Source organism: Sinohyriopsis cumingii, unplaced genomic scaffold (assembly GCF_028554795.1).
Source record: "Sinohyriopsis cumingii isolate HCF-2022 unplaced genomic scaffold, ASM2855479v2 utg000913l, whole genome shotgun sequence".
Lineage (NCBI taxonomy): Eukaryota > Metazoa > Mollusca > Bivalvia > Unionida > Unionidae > Sinohyriopsis > Sinohyriopsis cumingii.
Genome location: NW_028315943.1, coordinates 466,034 through 476,806, shown reverse-complemented (window position 1 = coordinate 476,806; position 10,773 = coordinate 466,034). Strand labels below are relative to the sequence as shown.

At 40.0% G+C, this 10,773-nt stretch overlaps 1 pseudogene; it reads left to right on the top strand.

Moving 5' to 3' along the window:
• The first annotated feature begins 306 nt into the window (after positions 1-306).
• LOC149773016 (snake venom 5'-nucleotidase-like) overlaps positions 307-10,773 on the top strand; it is a 31,821-nt pseudogene continuing 21,354 nt past the window's right edge.

Here is a 10,773-nt window from a genome sequence, read left to right as displayed (position 1 = left end):
CTAGGACAAATATTTACTGTATCTGATTATGAATTAGTCTCGACTAACATAGCAGAGGAGACGGTGTTCTAATGAGGTTGAATGAACAGTTGAACTCCAGATGCATATACTATACAGGATTCAGGTCTGCCAACCGGTCAAAGGTCAAATTAAGGTAACAGAGCGTAAACAGGGGCAAGTTTAAAAGTTAAGGCATCAGAGTGTAAACAGGGGCAAGTATAAAACATCATGTTTGATCGGATGAGGTGAAGTATTCCTGTACTAGATACCGTACTCACGGTGTATCTTGGCGATTACTGGTAAATCATGGGCGTTTCAAAGACACACTTGTTGTTCTTTATTGCTGTCGTCGATCTAGTGTCCGTACGCTGTTTTAATCTGACTATACTTCATACAAACGATTTTCATGCTCATTTTGAACAGATCAACAAGTATTCTAGCGACTGTACAGTGGAACAGGCCCAGAAGGGAGAGTGTTTCGGTGGCATTGCACGAGAGGCGACAAAAGTTAAAGAAATCCGATACACACATCAAAATGTGATTCTCCTTGACGCCGGAGATCGGTTTACTGGAACCCTCTGGTTCTTGAAGTACAAGGGCTTCGCATCTGCGTACTTTATGAAAACATTACAGTATGATGCCATGGTAAGTTACTACTACTACTAATAATAATAATAACGTATTTAAAGAGGGGAGCATACTTACATTATGGCCGCATTAAAAGTTTATACGTAGAACACTCGTAAATTCATAAATTAAAACTCGTAATCCCAAATGACATTGACCTATACAATAGTAGAAAATGGTATTGTTAATTTAAAAGAATAAAATACGAGGACACTAATTCTGCTTCAACCTCCCTCCCATTTAATGATTGTTTGCTACGCAACTGATTTATATTATGGTACAAAAACATTGCATTTTCACGAATATCGAAGATACCAGTCAAACTATATGGGATTTTGTGTTGCAAGATGAACTATATATATAAAAATTATAAAATAAACAACACCAACATGTAGAATGTGTGACCGATTTCGCATTAATGCTTCATCAGACTGAAATCAAATTGAATTCAATATCACTTGTATCTTTATTTTATAATTTATCAAGAAAACCTTGACAACACCATGGCATCAACATATGATCCACGAATTAGCAATAGAACGACTTATTTAAGTGTGCATTATACGTAATACAAATATTGATACAACTGTTTATCTCCATTTAGTAATAAATATATATGGCGTTCTAAGACGTCTGCTATGAGTTGGGGTGGGGTGCTCCCAATATTTTTTAAAATTACTATGGAACTCCCACTCTGGCTCGTTTTTGTAGGAAGTGAAATTAGTGATAGAGAGAGGTAAAGCTCCGAGCCCCCAGTCAGCAATGCCGACAATTAAATTATTGAGAACACAAAGGTGAAATTCAAAAGAATAACAATTTAATACAATTTAAACCATATTAATTTCTCAACCAATCTTCTTCCTCTCGACCATGTAACAACCTATTTCATCACGTGATTATAGTGTGAGATTGCTTTCCCCTGTACTTGGTTTCTGCTCATCTGTGTTCTACTCTGCCAATTCCTTTGCTCCTTCCGGCGTTCTCCGTACTACGATTCTTCCTATACTCTACCCCTTATTGTCTACTTTTCTCCTCCTCCTCCTTCTCTCTCTCTCTCTATCTAGCTACTAGGCTTGTTCTCTGCCTACTGCCTTGTTCTATCCTGTCTCTCCTCTCTGAGACTCGGGACTTAACTACCAGGTAGTTCTGTCCCCAAAAGATTCCTTTACGAAGCTTTCTGTCCTTAGAATGTACTAAGGGTTTTCCCGCCAGTTCACGAGTGGCTTCCTCGGAAAAGATTGCTGCTTGACCGATACGATGGCTTACAATAACTAATCCGTTCCCAGCCCAAATGACCGTTACATTCTAGTTAGAATTGATGGCCCCACCCTACTTCAGTTCCGATTGGATATCAATTCTACCCCAGTCGGTCTAGTTTAACAGACGAGCCTCAGGCCATCTGTCAACGCGAAGAGATTTACACAGCAACAAGGGTCCTTTGTTCTAGAACAAAGCTTCCAACGTCTACATGTGAGTTTTGACACCCAACGAAGCGGAGCTCTTGTACAACCACGAAATGCTACGATAACCGCAGGGTTTACATATACACCGTTCCGTTATATCGCGATTATAGCCGTGACGTTATTGGGGATAACCACAGGGGTGGGAGAGTCTCACTGGTTTTGTTGTCAGAATGACCATTGGCTTACTCCATGTTTGACGACTAAATGCATTCCAAATTTTACTGTCATGTTAATTTAGAATAAATGTTTCTAAAGAGAGATTTTAATGGTAGGGCTAATAACGTCAATTGATTTATGAGAAAAGACCAGTTTCGTTTCAAACAAATCGATTTTTGTTCCAACTACGTTTCTTTCAATAATAGAGCAAAACTTATTGACGAGTTTCTATTGCCTAAGCATCGAATAATACTAAGTGAAGGTGGTATCACTGAGGTGTTAAAATGTTGGGTTTCCGGTCTCTAAGCCTAACCCGACCGATGACATCACTGCTAGTTGCAAACAAACCTAGTTTCTCCCACCTCAGCAAGGTTATTCAAAGGTAATAACCGAGAATTTGACAGTACCGCAATGGCTAATTCACGGACAGGTAGTTTCTTTGTTTCAGAATCGGTCTAAAGTTGTAATATTATATAACACGTACTGAGATTACCCAAAGTACTTAAAATTACAAATTCTATCAGAAGACATTTATAAACATGAAGCTGAATTGTTGACAAATTTTCTCAGACAACGTGACATGCATCAGATCTGACTTCACATCACGAGGAAATAGTGGTTACATATCTTCACAAATGGCTCTACCCACCTTTCTAGCATTTTAAAACACGATACGTTAAATGAATTTTTCATTGGACAACTTACTGACGTGACTGCTTTTGTGATCTTCTTGGCGTAAATGTTCATCTCACTGTGTTATATTTTCGAACAATCTATGAGTGAGATTAGCAGCTGTAAAATTAGGACACTTACAGAAGGGACAATCCATTATCTATTATCAACACAGAGAAGAGAAAAAACCAAATAAATCTACTATCAACACAGACTAGCCAAGGAGTTACTGTATATAGTCACACTATTCCACTTTCACAAATATTCTTTAGTTTAGAGACAATGTCTATTGTTAGGGGAAAACAAACACACACACACACATGCACACACAAAGCCACACGCATACAATGAAGTGTTTACAGACAAACTTCCATTTTTTTACAATTCCTACAAACAAACACACAAAGACAGATAAATCGCTTGGCAACTTGAATTAGTCTCTTTTCTAGCGATCTCGTTAGCCCTGAGAAAAGCTGTTTTTCTCTAACTCAAAATAAACATGGTTAATGGTGAAATCTCCCTGGGCTGACACCACAGACATAACGGCGGCTCAAGTCATTGTCCCAATTGACTGTAGCTGCTGGAAGTGCAGAGGCAGCTTCAGTGGCCTCACCATCCTATGCTTCAGTTTGCGGGACCCTGAAGACTCTCTCCCTTATTATCCTTTGTCCTGCTTGCTGATGTGGCTGTGGAGGTGTCCTCACCTCAGGATTAACCTCACACAATGGCCTTAGTATGAGGTAAAGCAGGATCATTTTCTTCTATTTTTTTCTTTTTCCTCTCCTCCTCCTACTCTTCTCTCCTGGCTGATTCTTCTATGACCTCCATGGCCAGATCGTCAAGTATGTGCATGGCACACTCCATGTGCATTTGGAGTTTGAGTAATTTACTGATTCTGCTGATGTTGTCACTGTTGTTTCGTTGACGATGGTTAGCCAGACTTACTAACGCTCTGCTTTATATTCCTGAAATGCAGACGTGAAAAACATTCCCCTTACGCAAAAACTAACAATGCCCATACCACCATCAATAACATGGAACGTGCGGACTTAAAAGAAACACTCATGTTCACGTTTTTACCTAAAGACAAACACATACTATCATATAAGTCATAGAAACGAAGTGCTTATAGACACACTTTTCGTATCTACACACAAACACACACACACTATCTTACAAAGTGAAAGAAAAGAAGTGTTTATAGATACACTTCTATTTTTTATCTACACAATCACACACTATTTTACATAGTCAAAGAAACGAAGTTTTTATAGGCACACTTCTATGGTTTCATAGCACAGACAAACACAAAGACAGCCAAATAGTTTGTGGTAATTTGACTATTATCTCTTTTCTACAGTGCTGGGGTATTCCTGAAAGGGATGTTTTATTGGGGAGTTATGACAATCTCTTATCGTCTAGGACTGCGTCCCCGTTTGGCTGCAGGCTTTCCGACAGGATAGTGTCTGCTTCAACGGAAAGAGAAGGAGATCTCTTTTCGTGTCCACTTGACAGTCCACAAAACTTCAGTCTGGTTCCTGCGACTGCTGCTGCTGCTGCTGATCTCTCTGCTTCTGAAGTCTATACTTCTCCGTCCATTCTTCTTGTCCCTTCTTGCTTTCCTCTTCAAACACTTCTCCTATTAGGTCTTGAGCCGTATTCAACATCCTGACATTCTCTGTCTCATAAGGTTTGGGTATCAGGTTTTGCCTGACACGATGTGAATTCACGTGGGCTTCGTTCAACTTGGTTAGTCTTGAAGTCGTCTTCATAGGTGGACGAGTGAACATAGGATGGTCTGACTGGAGATCGCCTTGATTTATATGGTTGAAGCGCAAAAGCGATTGAAAACATCCCTGCTGTTTTTAGAGTCTGAACGTTATAGTTTATCTTATGGTGAGGGATAGAGAGAAGTCAATAAGCATGCATGGAAGTAAAAAAATTTAAAAATAAATCACCAACAATTTTCCAAACATAAATTTTTTATTCTACAAATCATTAACCAACACATCATATAACATCATTACAAGTTTTCAAATAACAAACTACTTTTGACAAGGTTGACAAAGTTGTGAAATTAAGTTAGACTTTGACTATTGAAAGTCATTGGGCCATTGACGTACACTACTTGTCCTACTTAAAGACACGATATATCCATAATGGTCACAAAACCATCGATCTACTTTTTCATCGTTTCTAGAAGAACCACGATAAAAAAGTCATTAATTGTTCAAAGGAATATTAAAAACTGCGTTGATGAAGAAAATACACACAATATTGTCCACACACCATGTATTCTGTGATTTGTAATTACACGTTGTTTAATCTTGTCGTCTGGGCATTTCTTCTCATAAAGACGATGATGTAGTTTTCCAAAGGCGGTAATCCATACGAATCAAAATACTCCACACACGCATCGTTGGGGAAGGTAGTCGACTGCCCAGTGGGTTCCTGGGAGATAACTGTCGTCCGTATTGATGACATAAGCTTGATGGTCATTAGGTTTGCGACGAGGCGGTTCATCTTTAGCGCACACAACAGGATTTCAAGAAGCAGTGTATAAACTGTTGCTCAAAAGGTAAAAAAGTTCCCAGGTATGCATTTTCTTTTGTTTTGTTGCTGGTCTCACAGGTAATAATTAGTCATCAATTCAGTTCTGACGTTTAGCTTGAAAATCTCTGTCAAGTCATTGTCTCTTCGCTTCGTTTCCATACTTTGGGCCAAGAGAGCTTGGATGCGATGGATCTCTAGAGCAGTCAATGGAGGGGATGAATGATCACGTAAGTCTTTATACCACTGATGCAACACTGGTTCTTCCGAAATGAGACCTGAATCGTCCTCTAGATGCTCGTCCAATTTTTATTCTTGAGTCATCACCATGCATTTATCGTGTTGAATTTGACTGGGATGATCGTTTGTGACATCCATAGCAATTTTTGTTGATACAGCCTGTAATGGTTTCTGCTAGGTCTTTGGCGAAACAGGGGACTAAATGTTGTTGTTGTTCTAGCCATCTATATATGACCGTCCCGTCTTCGTCTTTGTTGATGGGTTTTGATTAAACGATATTATTCCATTCCATTTCCAAAGATTCTCTACCATTCAAAGAGGTATTCCATAGCTTCCAGTCGTCTAGAATGACTTCTTTCATACTGTTGAGTTGTATCGTATTGTCAAATTTGGCATACAAAATGACGTTCACCGTCTTGGGCAGAGGATCTTTAAACTGAAGTTCCACACGATTTTGGCCTGATTGTATAGGGTGGAAATGTTCCTTGTCGCTGCCTTGGTCTGGAGTGAAATCAAAAGTTCATAAAGCGTAGTCTCCTGCATAATCGTCGTTAGAAATACCGTGCCTGTTGTTTTTCCGTTACTGACATGTAGCTTCGTACGGGAACAAGTACGATCTCAAGTAATTATTCTCGCCAAACTTAGGTTCGAAGGGTCACACAACGTCATGCCATCGCGACTGACGTCAGGAGCGGTGTCGTCCAGTAGCAAATATCTTGTCGTCGGGGTGCTCGTCTCTCCAGGCTACTAAATTATCTCCTTCGATGTTAGGGTGACGGTGACACAAGCGATCGATGTAGATGCAACTGTCCGTGTCAAAATAAGCACACGATCTTCTAACAGTTTTAAAGCTTCGTGCAAGGTTAAGCGAGCATGGGCTGTCACGTTGGCCGCAATGATGACATTTCCAAATTCGTCATCCTCTAGAAAGTCCAGTTCTTCTTTGTAATTGACTAAGATCAACGTTTCACGAAGAACGTCCACTTGTTTCATGTATTTGGTTTTGTCGTGAATCATCTGGAAGTAGCCTGAAAGATCGGACAAATACTATGTCTTGGGTAAACTCGGTTGTTGTGACATTTTTCCCCACAAACAGTACAACATCACTTTGGCAAAGGATCGTCGACCTTCGTTTTTCTCTACGTGGTCTAAAGTGATGCCTTTCTGTTCCAAGTATTTCTTTTGGTCCTCGAGTGGCCGTCATGTCGTTAGCGCGCAGGTCAAAAGCACGCCTACCAATGCGCGCCGATAAAAGCGTTCACCGACAAAAGCGCACAAGGCATACATTATAAAAGTTATTATGTCAAATAGATAAGTAAATATTCGCTATTTAAAAAATGTTTAATATTATTAATATGAGTTTCAGTGTATTATTTCTGTCACTGTTCAAAATGCAACGATATGCGCATAATCAAGACAAACAAACAAGGCAAAATGATTATAAAAATTGATATAATTTTCATTTTTTATATCTATAATTTTTCAAATTGCAACATTATGTGCGATTCCGCGCAGATATTCGATCAAGGGTACGTTACCATATTTTGGAACCAAAGCTAGCAGACGTCAGTTATGTCTGACATACTTTGATTTCGATGCCTCAGGCTGTCTAAATCCTGCTCGATATCCTTCGATCGTAATCTCAGCATGATCTTGCTTATTGCGAAAGTGGTCAACCAGCTTGTAGACAGACGGATGATGACAGTCTACTGTCTGTTGAAACGATCAATGCCATGTCTCAACCAAATTATTAGTGCGTGGTAACCTGTCGTTTACACGGTTGCGTATGTCCATAAATTAATAGGAAATCTCGTATTTCCTCTACGGTTTCTTCTTTGTCTTCCCACATAGTTGTCTTCCCAGTAATCTTTGATTGGTGTATGTTCCGGAGGGTTGCTTTCCACCAACTCATCAAGAGCGTCTGGAACATCTTCAACTGGAACAAAACTGAAGGCTAAAAACATTTCGACATACATGTGAACATGTACATCATCACGGTAAGCATCCGCTAAATGATATTCCTGTACTTTGCGCCACAAACATTGTTCTTGATGGAAGAAGCATCCTGATAACCGTGCTCCTGCGAAAATGGTTGCACGTGCGTTTAGACTAGCTTTATCGAAATCGGCCATAATGCTAGCAGGATTAAGACCAGGCTACAGTTCGAGAAGTTTCTGCATGTCGCGTTCATAGTCATGCTGTTTTCTCCTGCAGCAACACGTACAGGATAGGCCGAGTTGCTAATTAAAGCATGGATAGTGAATAGCTGAGTAAATGATGTCGGCGCAACTTAAAAAGTACCATCGATACATTAGTGATCATTTTGCTGTATAAGGATAAGTTTTTCAGTTGTTCCGAACATCAGAATGCGAATATCATCATCCGCACCCGAACCCTACAGAAGCAAATGAGTGTCTCTTGCAGATTTTTGCAGAGATTATAGAATGGCAATATCGTTTTACGAAATTATGTTGGCGTATGGAAGATGTTTTTTTTTTCTTCGTCGTTCGATCGCACTCTGTGAAGCCGTATACGATGGCAACATACTCGCTGTCTGCAACGAAATTCCGAGATAGCTTTGCATGATTATTTCCATTGGTCTCTCGGCGGTATTTATTGCTCTTCAAAGGATCTCTGCTACTGTCTTCTTCGCTTCGTTGCTGTCCGGATCTGGAGCATGGTTGAATGAAAAAAGCGTGTTCTGCTTTTTCTGCTGTTGCAAAAATTTCCCAAATTCTTCTTTCTGCCTCTGTTTAAAATCCTCGACGTGTGGTACGGAGGGAGAAGGCGGCAAAATTGCTGTTACAGGAACAAATTCTTGTGAAGTAGAGAAAAAATCCATTAAATCCCAATTAAAATCGGTCTCTTCTGGAAGTAGGACCGTGTTTACTTTGGTAGCCAATGCTATGCCATCACTTCTCGTCGTTACACCCGGTGCATCCCATTTCATCATCTTCTTAGTTTCCGTCATGTTCTAACATTGTCGCATTGATTCACTGTAGACAGACGCTAGCGCATCTATATAAGGAATGTTATATCACAGGTAGCTCTCTTCGGATTGGAAGACAGACTCCGCACTCTGACTAAATTTTTTAACCCGTCTGTTTGGGTTGGTGAAAGAACTCAATCTGTTTCGATCCGCTCTTCCACAATAGATAACCGCAGTTCACTTCATTCACTTCACATGTTCTCTTCACAAGATGTCGACAACTTAGAATCGTGTACCCTCGTATCGTCTATACTGTTCAACTCGCACTATCCCATGTTTGTCAAATCATCATGGGCTATCGCCCAAATCATAGAGATAGCCCTTTGAAAAAGAAGGATCTATGTGAAGAGACATGGCTGTCTGAAGAGAGTCTTAATCTACAGACCAGAGGCCAGACGATGTTTGAAGAAGAAAAGAAGATCCGTGAGATGCCCTCTATGTTAACTGAATGGTGTTAACATAAAATCCCAAATGCTTTTTTCAGGGCCACTCCAATGCTTCGAAAAGACAGTTTTTTTTTATTGACATATTAGTGTATTCGTTTTTTTTTTGGTTTGTTTGTTTGTCTATGTTTATAAAGTTATATGTTCCGCCTCGCCAGGCGTTATATAAAATTATATGTCTCGCCAAGCGTTATAGCATTTTTCCGCTGTCCTGCTTCGCCGGATTGAGGTCAGCTACTTGTAACATTGTTGCCAGTGTCCATTACCATGACATCATCCTGTTCCGTTTCCCATGACGCTAAACAGGCCCAATCCGTTGTTAAAATTCCCTTGACGCTGTATACGGCCACCTATGTTAAAATTCCCCTGTTAAATTCCCTTTGACCCTAGGGTACATCCAGCCGATCTAACACTAAAGTCCCCTTCACACTATAATGCACCCATACACTACTAATATGACTCATAGGCAGTATCTGCAAGTCACCTCTCGTATTAATTTTCCATTCTATGTTCCGGTATGTTTTTTGCTATCATTCCGGATTCCGCTACTCATTTCATATCTTGGTCAAGTTTTATGTTAGTCCCTTTTTAATGTAGGCTGATTATGTTATCTCATTTCGTCCAAAAATTTGTTCTAAAAAAAATAAAAGGCCAAACGGCAAACAAAGAGTAAAAATAATATATAAAGATTTATTCTCCATATATGACGGTGTGTCCGTGTTTGCACGTGTTCTGTTATTGTGTGGGGAAGCCATGCTAGTGGTATGTACATGTCTCCCCTTGTCTGGCTGTTTGAGTACCCATGTGCTGTGCACCAGTGTTTTATCTGGCTCCTCCTCATGTCTGTCTGCTTCGCGTAGCGCCATGTGATAGAGCCCCGTGGTATCTACGCTCAATACTTATTTCGGCACACAGGACCCTTGTTCCCGTCTGGAAGACTTCTTGTACCTAGATTGTAGTTGTTAAAGTAGTGTTACTTGAAAGTGAGTTTCCCTTATGTATGTGGTGAATATTAGGTATTCGTATACACTTTGTTTTCCTTCATCAAGCCTGTGAAGCCTGGGAAATGGGAGAGAGGAGCACACCAGCCAGAGCACAGTCTGGAACCACAGCCTAGGCAGGGCGGTGTACCACAGTGGTCTTCTTCCTGCAGGGTTTGGGAGGAAATTGTTGTTCCTTGAGTAATCTACCTCTTTATCCTGATAACCTGCCTGCATTTCAACATTGTTGTAATTACATGATCTATAAATGTTTGGATTTTATTTCTATCTGAAATTTGGTCTAAATACAATATATTATTATCATGGTACCTTACGTTCTGGCCGATTAAGTTCTTTAAACGTTCCCTTTTTGCTCTATTTTCATCACACTGGGTGATTACGTACTTTTGTGTGTAAGATTTGCTCTCCTGCATTGTGGGCAGTTTCGGATCTTTTTTTTTATCATGTGTCGATTCAGCACCACTTCTCCCGTAAGAAATGTGTCGTGCATGTATTTCAAGAACATACTTTGGCTCTTTAGAGGTTTAACCCCCAACTACTCTCCTCACACTTCCACCCATTTTATCTGCCCATTCTTTTGTTCGACTTTCATTAGCATATTCTTTGTTGAGTCTTCTCTAACCAATTCGTAC